Source organism: Capra hircus, chromosome 19 (assembly GCF_001704415.2).
Source record: "Capra hircus breed San Clemente chromosome 19, ASM170441v1, whole genome shotgun sequence".
Taxonomy (NCBI): Eukaryota; Metazoa; Chordata; class Mammalia; order Artiodactyla; family Bovidae; genus Capra; species Capra hircus.
The window spans coordinates 23,006,531-23,021,153 of NC_030826.1; the positions used below are offsets into that span (position 1 = coordinate 23,006,531).

The 14,623-nt window shown below is 45.7% G+C and overlaps 1 protein-coding gene across 2 annotated transcripts in view; it reads right to left on the bottom strand.

Annotated features, from left to right (window-relative positions):
- SMG6 (SMG6, nonsense mediated mRNA decay factor) overlaps window positions 1–14,623 on the bottom strand; it is a 200,781-nt gene that overhangs the window by 130,132 nt on the left and 56,026 nt on the right. The gene's annotated exons all lie outside the window — the stretch shown is intronic.

Sequence of the window (14,623 nt, forward strand, 5' to 3'; positions counted from 1 at the left end):
ATCAATTGATAATTAATGATTATTACCTAATTCTGAAGTTAGCTTTGATATTGCTAGGGATTTCATAAAATATACAGTCTTCTCTTGTTCTCATGGAGTAAATACTCTAGTTGGGGGATCTACGTATTTCATAAAGCTAAAATAACTGCATTTTTTAGAACAGCTGAATACCCTCTAGTTGGTCTGTTAGGTTATTGATTCTTCTAGAATGAAAGAAGAGAGAAGAATCAGCAACCTCAAAAGAAAACAAAATATTTTGTTTTTGAGAAAACAAAACCCTCAAAATCAAAGATGCTTTGTTTGAACCTCAAGTTAAAGAGAGGAAATAGGATCTTCCTGTAAGGGAAGGAGAGAGATACTGGCAATCAGTGGCAAACAATTATGGTGAGAAGGTTTAAATCAGTAAATATTTAATAAATGTCTTCTATGCTCAAGACACCAGATATAAAAACAGATTTGGAAGCTGTTAACTAATTTGCATGATACAGCATATAACACAATCAGAGCTAGAACCTAATTTTACCTAACTTCTATTTTTTGTCATTATAATTTCTAAAAATAAGTTTAATACAAAAATACTGTAATCACTATAGAAAACTATAAGAACCCAAAGAAAAAGAAAATTGAAGACACCTTTAATCTATCCCAGGGAATCATGATTAAGTTTTGATGTATATCCATCAGTTTTTTTCTGCTGAAATGTGTATATAACATGTATTATTTTACAAAAATGTGATCAACTGCAAAGTTCATAACCACACAGCCTTCAGAGGAAGGAGAGATCACATTTTTGGCAGCTGACCCCACCCCTAGGAGTCACTCGCCCAGGAAACAGAAATGAGATGATCTGAATCCCCTGACTTGGCAGCACACACATTTGTTCCAGCCCTGTAACTCTCCCTGAGTTCCTTAAAGCAAAGAAATTTCAAAGGTATTTCATTCTCCTCTATCCTCCTTCTGCACATCCTTGAGCCCAAGTCAGTCAGGTGCACTGATTCCACAGAGATGCTGCCCTTTCACGTGAGTGTGTGCTAAGCTGCTTCAGTCGTGTCAGACTCTGTGGTACCCTATAGACTGCAGTCTGCCAGGCTCCTCTGTCCATAGGGTTTCCCAGACAAGAATACTGGAGTGGACTGCCATGCCCTCCTCCATGGGAATCTTCCCTACCCAAGGACTGAATCTGTGTCTCTTACCTCTCCTGCCTTGGCAGGCGGGTTCTTTCCCACTAGTGCCACCTGGGAAGCCCACAGTGCTTCCAAAGCCAAGACTAACCAATGGAAAGGGCTATCAGAGACTATGGGAAACATCTGTGTCCAAACGTCTCTGGCTGCGTCTAGTTCCGTGTGCTGGTGGCTTCTGCGCCCCCACTGGCACAGCCTTAATTTCTTGCAATTCTGCTCCATAGACTTGTTTACTCCTGGAGATTTTGCTACCAAATAAAGATGGTACCTCCTTATTAACATTCTGTTACACACTGACAATTCATTCCTTAGTGAAAAGCAGGGCAGCCACAAAAGGCAACAGCACTCTTTCCTCCTTGAAATGGCAAGACCACACAATCACTCGCCTACACGCCCAAGTTAACTTTCGAGGCCTGAGCTCTTCCCAGCTGGCAAGCAGTCACCTGAGGTGAGGGGAGGGGAGGGGAGGGGAGGGGAGAGGAGGGGAGGGGAGGGGAGGGGAGGAGAAAGGTCTGACTCCTGACAGTGTAGCCCCTGGTGACTCCACCTCTACCTCACTCTGCGAAATGTGTAAAAATGGGCTGCTATGCTGGTCCAGAACTTTTCCATCTGATGCAGAAGATCTACTGTCACAACTCTCGGGTGTTATTCCATTGAGCGCATAGGGTTCCTCCCATCTCTTACCAACTGAATGAAATTACAAATGGGGCTAAAATTCCCTCCAGCTGATGGAAATGAAATACCTTTGCAGAGCTGCCTAAAAACGTCTCCTTTTTAAGCTTTAAGAGCAATGAAGTAAATCATAAAGGATGACATTTTAACTATAAAAACTTTTTACAACTTTTGTACATTAAGAAAAACAAATATAAGAATCAAATACAAGTAAGAAAATCACCAATGAGCACAGAAAGGACTTGCTATATTAACTATCTATAAAGCTCAAATAAACTGGTAGGAAAAATATTAGGGAGGAACGAAAAAATTTGCAGAGAACAGGACCACACAGAACTATACATGGTTAATAAAACACAGGAAAAAATGTCCACTCTCACCAATAATCAAAGAAATGCAATTGAAAACAGGATAGGCTGGAAGACGGTTTGGCAGTTTCCTACAAAACTAAACACAGTCTTACCATATGACCCAGCAATCACACTCCTTGGTATTTACTCAAATGAGTTGAAAACTTAAGACCCCACAAAAACCTGCACTCAGATGTTTATAGCAGCCTTATATATAATTGCCAAAATTTAGAAGCAACCAAGATATTCTTCAGTAGGTTAATGGATAAATCAACTGTGGTCTACTCAAATAATGGGATACTACTCAGTGCTTAAAAAAAAAAAAAAAAAAGAGCTGTCAAGCCATGATTAAGTGAAAGAAGCCAATTGGAAACAGCTACCTACTGTATGACTCTAATTCTATGACATTCTGGAAAAGCAAAACTATGGAGACAGTAAAAATATCAGAGGTTGCCAGGGGTTAGGAGAAGGGAGGGTGGGAAGGATGGACAGGCAGAGCACAAACGCTCAGGGCAATATGATACCACAATGGTGGATACACACCATTCTACACCAGTCTAAACCCACAGACCACCACCAAGAGAGAACTCCACGGTGAACAATGGACATTAGGTAATAATGATGATCAGGTTCATCAACTGTAACAAATGACCCACTCATTCTGGATGTTGATAGCAAGGGAAGCTGTGCACGTTTAGGGCAGGAGATAGTACGGCACTCTCTGTATTTCCACACCATTTTTGCTATGAATCGAAAACTTCTCTAAAAAATAAAGTTTATTGAAAAAAAACAGAGATAGGTTTTCTTCTATCATTTATTCAACAACTTTATGAATGCCGACATTGTGCTAAGGACTATAAAACATTAACAATACTCAGTGCTAGCAAGAGGTGGTCACTGGGCGTTCTCAAACACTGCTGCTAAGACTGTAAACTGGCACAGCTTCTTAAGAAAGTAATCCAACACACCATGTATCAAAAGCGTTAAAAGGCTTCAAACCTTTTAAACCTAAAAGTTTCTAAAAATACAGTCCAATGAAATAATAGGGAAAGCATGTTTCCTATTTATTAAAGGATGTTACTTAAAGCATTATTTATAATCTGAGAAAAGTGGGGGAAATGTGTGAAAACAGAGTAATGATTACATTAATGTTAACACATTTACATGAGAATATTATTCAGCCATTAAATATATTTACAAAGAATTTCATAACTGAATACTTATAAAACAAGTGAAAACAGAATCAAACACTTTATACTCAGTATACTTTCAACTGTAAAACTTGAATATTCACACATACAAATAGGAAGGAATGTCATTGCTGGGAAGCCGGTTTATAGGTGGTTTTCACCTTTTTTCTTTTTTCCAGCACTCAACAAAACCCAAAAGGTGAAAACTTATTTAAAAAAATTATTTAGCTTACACAAAACAGGACACAGTTGCTCCAGTAAGGTGAGAGTAAAAAAATATGGTAAATGAGTAGACAAGGAAAAATAAAAGAATATTTATGGGCAGGAAGAAAGGACAGAGAATTTATGATGAAAGAATTAGGAGATGAAAGGGGACAGAACTCATGTGGTATTCAAAGAAACTTCGCTTCCAGAGCCGTGAAGACACTGAGTCCAGTAGTAACAGTAAACATCAAGACACATTTAATGTATTTTAATTTAATGTCAGGATATAAAACAGGCACTTGGAAATGACACATTCACAAGTGGCACCTTAACAAAAAACAAGAAAAAACATGACTATAAGCAATGGCCCAAATAGCAGATGCCCCGTGGCCTTGCCACTCAACTTTCAGTGTCTAGACTGACTTGCTGACCAACTTTATTCTTGATGTGAACTCAACTCAAAACTTACTTGGGCTTCCCTGGGGACTCAGACGGTAAACAATCCGCCTACAATGCGAGAGACCTGGGTTTGATCCCTGGGTTGGGAAGATCCCCAGGAAGTGGGAATGGCAACCCACTCCAGTATTCTTGCCTGGAGAATCCCCATGGACAGAGAAGCCTGGCAGGCTACAGTCCATGGGGTCGCAAAGAGTCGGACACGGCTGAGCGACTCAGCGCAGCACAAAAGCTGCTTATTGGGAACTTACAGCACGCGAGGCACTGCCCTGGGTACTCACAGTAAATACACCAGTGCGTAAACAGGTCAGGGACCCGCAACTGCTGGGAACTTACAGTCTCGAAAAGGAGCTGTGTGGCTAAGGCGCTTCAGTCGTGTCTGACTCTGTGTGACCCCACAGACAGCAGCCCACCAGGCTCCCCCGTCCCTGGGATTCTCCAGGCAAGAACACTGGAGTGGGTTGCCATTTCCTTCTCCAATGCATGAAAGTGAAAAGTGAAAGTGAAGTCGCTCAGTCGTGTCTGACTCCTAGCGACCCCATGGACTGCAGCCCACCAGGCTCCTCCATCCATGGGATTTTCTAGTCAAGAGTACTGGAGTGGGGTGCCATCACCTTCTCCAGAGGAGTCGTGAGGAAAAACAAAGAAACACACAAGTTGGAGAAGGCGATGGCAACCCACTCCAGTATTCTTGCCTGGAGAATCCCATGGACAGAGCCTGGCGGGCTATAGTCCATGGGGTCTCAAGAGTCAGACACAACTTAGTGACTAAACCACCACCCAGGTGGGTTAGCTGAGAAGCAGAGCCACCTGGAAGTTAAGTGGGGGGTTGGACAGGGGTGCAGAGTTCTGTCTGGGGGAGAAAGTAGCCTTGGACTAACTGGGGGAGGGAGCTGCCAGAGATACTGCTCAAGAAGTCGTTTCCAACAAGAGAAAGGTCAAGTTCAGATGTAGGCTTAGAAAAACAGGTGACTTGACCAAAGGCAGCAGAACAAGCCAGCCCAACTGGCTCATGAATGTACTTTAATTAAATGAATCCGGATGGGAACAAAAACAGATTGAGGAACCACAGAGTGACTGGAGGAGTGGAGAAGGCTCAGCAGGGTCTGGCTGACCTCACCTGAAGCCTAGGTGAGGAATCAGGGACCAGGCAGAGAAGGGCTGTAAAGGCAGCTGGGAAGCAGTTCGGGGAGATTTTGGAAGGCAATCTGACTTCTCTTTGGAAGAAGTTTGAGCTGGTTGGGTTAGCAGCCAAGAGAAATGGGATCGAAAATGGAGTTGGGGCCTCCGTACCCTTGGTGTTGGCCCAGCAAATATTTCTTAGTTGCCACCGGCCTGAAGAATCCATGTTGTAAACTCTTTCATTTCTTTGATTGTGTGTACTTTATATCCTTTTTTCTGTTTCTTAATAAATTCTTTTGAAAAATGTGCAAAAAAATGAAAAAAAAAAACACAAGTTATCTAGTGTTTAAAGAACAAGTGTTATGAAAAAGAAAAGCAGAGCAGGATGGGGGCGATAGGCAAACAAGGTGGGAGTGCAGCAGTCTCCACCGAATGGTCCGAGTTAAGTCACGTGGAGCTAAGATTTGAACAGACTCATGGGAGATGAGATATAGGCCATGCAGATGGCTGGAGAAAGAGCACTTCCACGTAGAGGAAACTGCTAATGCAAAGGCCCAAAGAGGGGAGAAGCCCCTGGCTCATCAGAGGACCTGCAAGAAGGCCAGAGTAACTAAAACAAAGTAAGCAAGTCAGGGTGTGGTCTGAATGAGACCAGAGACAGCAAGGAGGGGAGTGGGAAGGAGGGAGAGTCCACACCGGAAGGCCTTGTGAAGACTTTCACGGCTTTTGCTCTGAGAGAAATGGGAAGCCAGCAGAGGCTTGTGGAGAGCAGTCTGTGTGTGTGTGAGTGCGTGTTAGGAGTTTCAAGTCTTTCTGGAGAGCAGACTACATGTGTGTGTGTATCTGTGTGTAAAAACGGGAAATGGGAACAATAGAGACCACAGTTAGGAGTTTCAAGTCTTTCTGGATCATCTTTCTCTTCGTGTTTAAAAACAAGTTTGATTCACAAAGGGTATCCAGGGCATGTTTGCAAGAGGATTTTTGCTTTCAGTGTGGAATCTTGAAGAGTGTGTCAACAGCCTACAACTGTGTCCTTAGCAGGCATCTTGAAATAATGATTACCAAACATTTCTCTCTGTTCGCTGCCCTGACACGAGTTCCGGGCATCACCCTCTCTCAGGGGAGAGGTGGGAAGAGGTTGTGCAGAACAAGCAGTGATAACGGGATGACGTCACAGGTGTGCCTCAGAGAAGCCCCTGGTGAGCTGGGCTCATAACCACCCCACAGTGATTTACTCTGTCCTGCCAACGCCAGCTGGAGGAGGGATGAAGAAAGCTGACACAGCCTTAAGCCCTGGGCAGGCATTATAAGATCTTTCTCCCTCCAGGCCTGCCAGCCCCTCCCCTCTTCCAACCGCTGATCCTTGCTTCAGAAGCCAACGTGTGAACAGCACGTGTCTGGATTTCAGAAACCTGCCCAGCAGTTGGAAACTCCCTGCAGCGTGTCAATCGCTGCATCTGTTGTTGGCACTTGGGGCAAGGGATCACATGGGCAGTTTCTGAACTAAGCTTCGAGATGGGAGTCTGATATCTGAAGAGGGGACTCGAGAAGCCAGAAAACTCCAATTACAGTAAATAAATTCCTAACCATATGACAATCTGCCTTCTAAAAAGGAAACTGGGACATACAAGCCAACCAAACAGCTCTAAGGACGGCAGTAGTCAAGAACAAAAGCACAGAGCACCCTGACTAATGGAAAGGATTTTATGGGCCAACAGAGTATACCAGCTCTGGAGTGTGATGTGGCTGAAACTAGAGAGCACTCTTGTCCAGATCCCTAGCTTACACCCTTTCAGCAATAAATGGCTTGTATCAGTTCAGCAACAGGCCTCTCTCCCTGCCTTCCATTACCTTTCTTCCCCACCTGTCAATTAGTCCTCTGAGCAGTATATACCTTGACCATCTCTTGGAAAAATCAAAAAATCTGAGCCCATATACCATCTGCCATAAAACTAGGCTGCAGGAGCTGGAAAAGGAGCTGCTCTTTGGAAGCCCAGCCTACCATGCTCTCGCCACCAGACATACAGGTGCCCCTGTCACAATGCTCACAGGCAGAGGTTAGGAAAAAATGCTCAAGTCTGATGTTTCAAAGAAAAAAGGAATAACAGCATTTCCTCTAGTAACACGGCAGGCAGACTAGGAACCTAGGTCTACTCTCCCAGTGAAACAACTAATTATCCTGGAAAGAGCATTTTAAAAATCCTTCTAGAAAGCAGCGTTGAGTTAAAAAATTAAAAAGGAATCCTCTGGCCAGGGACTGAGTAAAGACAAAACTAGAGCTGTTAAGCATGGGATAGGGTCAGGCTTTACCCTAAGAACCTCTGCTACCTGCTAAACCTGAGCTCTGGGTTTCTGAGGCTTCGTGGGTACAGCCGACATAAGAGGATGCCCAAGATCCCTGCCATAAAGCTGAGGTCCCACAGAGCTACACCCAAGTACAAAGGTCAATCAGAAGCCATCCTCAGCCTCATGATAAGACAACTAGCTAAAAAACTGACTATATCAAACCCTGAGGCTGACTAGAAGACAAAAAACACCAGTGCACGGAAAGCACAGACTGTGCACTAGCGCTCACAGGGGTGTGCAGCCTGCACCCGCGTTACCTGCATGGCTGGAAAACCCCGAAGCAGGCATCTGACCTGAAAGGATTATTTTAGACTCTTCACACCAGACTGTGGACAAAAGCAAACTCAAACCCTTTCCCCATTTTCATCCCAGGTCTCCAAGAATTCCCACTAATGAATTCCCACAGAAAATTAGCAGATTACAGGGGGAAGAAAATTTTTTTTTAGTTACACAGGAAACAAGGCACACGTACAACAGCCAGCAGAAATAAGAGACTAGAAGAACCTCACCTAAAAGGACCCCTTGATCAGAGTCCCTAAAATAACCACGTTTAATATATTAAAAAATAAATAGAAGACAAGCTCACAAATATGTTCAGGAAATAAGAAACTAACAGGAGAAGACCAGATTTAGGGGGGAAAAAAAGTCTGGAAATAAAAATATATAATTGAAATAAAATCTCAGCAGAGCATGTTTAGCAGATTAGATATAGCTAAGAAAAGGTTCAGGGACAGAGTTAAGGAAATTACGAGGAATGCAGCGCCAAAAAAAAAAAGAGAGAGAGAGAGTCAAAAATGAAAGAGAAGCTTTGAGAGACATTTAAGACAGAAGGAGAAGAGAAAGCATGGGCAGATGCAGTATGTAAAAAAAGAATGCTAAGAATTTTCTCAAACTGCTGAAATCGACTCACAGATACATGAAGCCCTATAAAGCCCCAGCAAAAAAAAAAAAAAAAGTGCAAACCTAGAAAATCATTAAAGCTGTAGAATATCAAAGGGTTTATTTAAAAAAAAAAACAACCTAAGAATCATCCAGAGATAACAGATTATTTTTAAGAGGACAATTAGACAGACGGCTGACTTTTAAACAGTAACAACCCAGAGACAGCAAGGTACCTTCAGTGGGCTGAAGAAAAACAACTGTTAACATAGAGTTCTATTACCAGTGAATACAGAGGAATCAGGAAAATGAAGGGGTTTCAGACAAATACAAATTGGAAGTCTGTCATCAAAAGAATGTCACTAAATAAATTCTAAAGAATATGGTTCAGGCAGAAAGAAAACGGTCCCAGGAAACTCCTGGTGGTCCAGTGATTAGGACTCTGCGCTTTCACTGCCGGGTTCCATCCCTGATCCAGGAACTAAGATCCCACAGGCAGGGAGGGGCAGCCAAAAAACAAAAGGAAAAGAAACTGATCCCAGGGAGAAGGTCTGAAATATAAAAAGGAATGAAAAATAAGTAGTAAATATATAGGTGAGTCTACACAAATATTTACCATAAAAACAATCATGATAATAATGAAAACAAAACATAAGTGAAAACAACAACTTGTCTTTCAAGGTTTAAAAGTAAAAAAAATAATTAAAACAGCTGACAACAGTAGCATATTAACTGGGGAAGAGAAAAGGAGAAGAGGACGCAATTTAACTGTGCCAAGTTATCTGTATTATTTAGTAGAGGGAAAATGCAGCTGCTTAGATTGGGGGGTGGAGGTGGTGGTGAGGCAGGGTGGGAACGATTGCTTGCTGTGTTGAGCTGTCTCAATCAGGTCCAAAGAAATTTCTGTGTGCCATCTGACACAGGAGGCTGGACCCTTGAGACCTGGGTGTAATTTACTACCTTTGTGACCTTCCTAAAGTTACTCAGCCTTTCTGGTATGTTTCTAGTCTGTAAATCGACTAAATAGGACACAAAATAGCTGTCCCACCTGTCTCAGGGGCTTTTCTGATAGCTCAGTTGGTAAAGAATCTGCCTGCAATGCAGGAGACCCCAGTTCGATTCCTGGGTCAGGAAGATCGGCTGGAGAAGGGATAGGCTACCCACTCCAGTATTCTTGGGCTTCCCTGGTGGCTCAGCTGGTAAAGAATCCGCCTGCAATTCGGGAGACCTGGGTTCGATCCCTGGGGTGGTAAAATCCCTTGGAGAAGGGAAAGGCTACCCACTCCAGTATTCTGGCCTGGAGAATTCCATGGACTATATATAGTTCATGGGGTTGCAAAGAGTCAGAGGATGACGGGACACATCACATGAGAATACATATACAGCAACGATAAAATCTCATCAGGTGTGACCATGATGTTGCTCTGTTGTCATTCCTGGCCACTACCTTTGAAAGCTTACAGTTCTTCCCCAGACCAACATTTAGTTGGTTAGGGTCCAAAGTGCAACTTACTCTCCCTAATGCCCACCCCCAGAACATACTCATGTTCCCTGAATATTCAACAAATAGCAGAGAGCTGGCCCACGCCCCCTGTAACATGTAGAATTTTACTCCCCAGGAAGAGTTTAAGGAGAATTCCAAAAAGGCAGCTGAGAGTCCTGCTGCCAGCATCCCCCCAGTAATGTCTCTCTTTCAGAATAAGTCCATCCAGGAAGGAAAAAATCAAATTGAGAAGCTATAAAATGGCAGCAGAGATGAGGTCTCTAGCCCATAGTAATGATGAGATGGTGACGGGACACTGCACTTCTCCACCGCCCCACAGAGCAGCCACGGACACCAAACCACACTGTAACCCTGGGGCAAAACCAGAAATCATTTCATCAACCGACATGGTAAGAGGCTTAATTTTATTGATATGAGTGGATTTTCACAACTGTTTCTCCTTCCTCAGCCTAAAATAACAGATTCATTCTGAAAACAAGGACCCTGGAATTCAGAGTAGGGAACATGGGAAGATCCCTCGACAAACTCATTTCCTTAGCTTTTCCTTCTGTTCCAGGGAACTCTGAGGGAAGAAATCCATGCTAAGCAGCCTGTTGATAGCTGTAGCTCCCCCAGAGGAACAGAAGGCATGGCAGAGGGATGCACCCTTCCCCTGGTCTGCCTCCTAAAGCCTTGCCTCTTCTGACCTCTGAATCCATTTCTCACATAATTTGGGGGCCAAGCTGGCTGTTTCTTTGTTTATCTGCCCTCAACTGAGCAAGCAGTCCTGAAAACGAAGGTCAGGCAGTGCCGACTACCTGTAGAAATCTACACAAAGGTCCTTGGGGAGAAAAGAGCCCAAGAGTTTCTATCAGCAGAGACAGACAAGCAGGATGAGAGGCCAGTTTACACAGCTCAACTCAGGCCTACCCTTTCCGAGAGGTGGATTCCTGTACAGCTGTTCTGACAAGCAGGGGATTAGGCACTTGATACATTCTGCTCGGGTGAGAGATTCAGACAGAAGTGAACTGCACGGGGCAGCACCCTGCTTATCAAAGGTCTTTAAGGCGGTGGTTTGCTGAAGACAAAGAAATTCTGGTTGTGACTGTAACTTCACAAACTAGGGTCAACCTGCATACATGACCACAGCCTGGAGGTGAGTGGCTCCCATCTCAAGCGTCCCACACACTGGGGTCCAGTTCTGTGGGTCCCCTGTCGACAGGTGTCTCTATCCCTCTGGAGGCAGGCAGGTGGCACCCGCTCCCACGACCTCCTGCAGTTCAGGATTACTAGCAAACCATAAAGGTGAGCATAAATGATAACGAAAGGAAGGCCAGCCTAGCCCTAGCTCAATGCCAGCCCCTAAACGTTCCCTAAGAACCGGGAGCCCCAACGGCAAACACACGAGCAGTGTCTCTTGGGTGCCCTCTTGCTGTCACCAGGGCTTTTCTGCAAGGCTGACATGGAGACCTCCTCTATGAACTGGTAGAGGAGGAAAGAGAGGAGGAAAAAGAAGGGGCCAGGGCACAGAAAAGGGAAGTTATTCTAGTGGTGGCCAATGAATAACATCCAATGATTTATAGGAAGTATAATCCAATAATACAGTAAAATAAAACAGTGTGTGCCTGCAATGGTTTTGATTCCAGGAATTATAAAAACATATTTTTTAAAAAGACAAAGAGAGGGAGAGAGAAAAAGGGGGGAAGAAACAAGGGGGCCAGACTGGAGCAAATTGGGCACAGATGGGAGGTGCAGTGGGGTTCCAGGGGTGCCCTACCACAAATACTGCTTCGATTACTCCTCTTCAAGAAACGAGAGCTGTATTTCCTTACATTACAGAATTTTAAAAAAAAATTAAAATTCTTGGAGTGCTTGTGGTTTAGGTCAACCATTCCCTCTCCAGCATCACATCAGCCAATCGGGTGGCTACTGAAGTGTTAAATGCTGAGGCACGTGGAGAAGGCCCCGCTTCTCCGATGACCAGTGGTGACATCACCCTGGGAACCACCTATCTCGCCACCACCCATTACTCGCCGAAGGGCAATTCTGGACACAGGCCAGGAAGGGAACACATTGTTCAGTGATGGTCGGCCTGGAACCATGGACTTCCTCATCCATGTGCTCAGTGAATGCTTACTGAGTGCCTGATAAATACCAGGCCCTCTGCTAAGGGAAACCCAAACATCCCTTGAATGCCTCTGTCCTCAACCTCTTCAATGTAGACTAGTAGGATTCTGGACTCTCTGCAGTCCCACTCCAGCAGGCTTCTTGCAGAGGGTCCACCCGATGGGAGGAGATAAAGGTATCAATAGCCTTGAACTTGTGAGTTTTAAGATCACTGCTGAGACCTGAAAGGTTCGCTGGTTAAATGGTGTGGCAAAACTCAACTTACTTTCCTTGATCGGAAGGGGGACAAATCTCACGACCTCTGCCTCCCTGAGCTCCAGGGAAAACTGTAAGTTAAGAAAGGCCTCTTTGACCATCTAAGTGTTTCCCCTCCGTTGGGCCTTCAGGGGTGCCTGAAGCTCTTTAAGAGTTCTGTGTCTCTCGACCCCAAGGAAAGCACATTTGGAAAGTATTTTAATAATCACACTATTAGTATCATTTCCGGTATTTTGAAAAGAGGACTTATACAAGGGTAGCACTGAGCCCAGACAAAAACGAATTAAGAGGCAATAGCAAAGGACATGCTTTTCCATAAGGCCGTCCCTGTGGCTCTCCCTAGGTACCACATCTCCAGGGAAGGGCCAGGCATAGATGGAGAGAATCTCGACTGCCGTGGGGGGACGCATATCACCTCTGCTCCAGGCTGGAACGCTCCTTCTCCACAGAGTCCAGGAACTGACATATGCAAACACCCACCCAGAAGGACAAGTCCAAGAAGGAATGGAAAGAAAAATGATGGCCCAGATGTTCTGTTAACTTGCAGCGACTGCCAAATCACCACAGACCCCAAGCACCTGGGAGGGCCAGGCAGCAGCAGGCCCTCGCTTCCTGGCTGCAGACAGCCGGGGTCCCGCGGCTGGGTGGCGGCTCTGACAGCCAGCCGACCGGCCTGGAGGGCAGCCTTCAGAAGGGCACCGGCTGACGGGACCCGGGGGCTGAACACTCAAGGGCTGATTTATCACTTCCTTACTCATAAAAATGTGATTCAAACTGCTGCTGATTAGTGAAGGATTTAAATCTTTACCCTCTCCCCAACCCCCTTCCCGCTCCACCCCCGGCACAGATGCTGCAGCTCAGCCACAACACCCCCTTCTTGCCACTGTCCGTGCGAGCACAGCACAGGGGCCCAGTGAAGATGACTCACATGCTGGGAAATGGAAAAGCGCATCTTCCCACCAGCCAGCCCCGCTGAGTGCTCTGCTCACCCCTCTCCCAGTGGCAGCCCACACAGTGGGGTCTGGACGGCCGCCTCAGCTGCACACCGGGTACTTGGCAGCAAGTCCACAGAGCGCTCTGTCCTAGCTGAGTGTTACATCCTGTGGCCGGGCTGTTTTTCCCTGAAACACCCTTGGACCACCTCAGCTCTCGGCCCCAGCTGCCCCGTGGAGGTGAGCATCAGGACAAAGCCAGAGCCGGTGGCGGGGTCTCACGCACAGGCTGCGACGTGTCCTTCCTGGCAAGCAGGTCCTTGTTAGGAGCGACCATGGTAAAGAGTCTAAGGAAAAGCATGCTGGCCTCCAAGGGGAAAGCACGACTTCCTTCTTTCTCTGTTCTCCCTGTCTCACCTTTCTTTCACCCACATTTTCTCAACTTTTAACTTTATAACAGCTCCAAGGAAAGGACTCATTGGTGGCCTATGAAAAGGCCAACATCTTCCTTCTCGTGGAGCAGAAGTTGCTGACAACAGAGGCTCCACAGACTAGAGCTGTGGGGCCTTTACATTCACACCTCCAGGTCCCCCGATGGGGAAACTACCTTGGCAGAGGCTGCACTCTGTGACAGGCGGCTCACTGACTGTGACGCTGCCAGAGGGAGGCAGGGAAGTGAACAGGAAACCGACTCGGGATGCGCCATTCCCCCAAGCCTGCGAGCTCCCCACCTGGTGGCCTGACCCTCGAGACCCTCAAGCGATGAGGAAGGGATCGAGTTCCCTCCCCTCCGGACTGACCGCCTCACCACCCTTTACAGACCGTATTTCCTCCTTCCTGGAAACCACCATTGCCCCTCAGGACTGCGTGCTTTCTCACTGGTATTCCCGGACATATTCAGAGAAGTTCAAAATGGCACCTAAACCTGTGCATTTCACCTTCTACAAGGAACTGTAAATGCTGTGGCAGGCAGCGTGAGAGAACACCCTCCAGGCTTCAAATGTGATGGAAAACCCAGGCAAACCAGCAGAGGGCCTGGCGGAGTCCCAGGAGAAGCCAAGTTTCAGGGGAAAGTGCAGCTGCCTGCTCACCAGGGAGAACACCCCCCCACCTGACCGGAGCAGGCTGAAGCACAACCCTAAATACAAATGGGAAAGGGAAATAAACCAACTTCAGAGTGACAGAGACCACTAAGAAAAGGTGCCCTGAAAGAACCAGTGAGACTCTGTCCAGAAACACTGGGTCTGCTTTGCAGCAGAGTCTCTCTGGAGGGCAATCCCCACTTCTTGGGACTGCAGGTGACAACCTTCTAACCCTGAGACCAGACACTCTCTGTTGAGGCTCTGAAATGATTTTTTGGCAGCATGGACCAAGTCTCCTTTGCAAACAAACACACAAAATAATGTCACCTCCAGGCTACAGATTT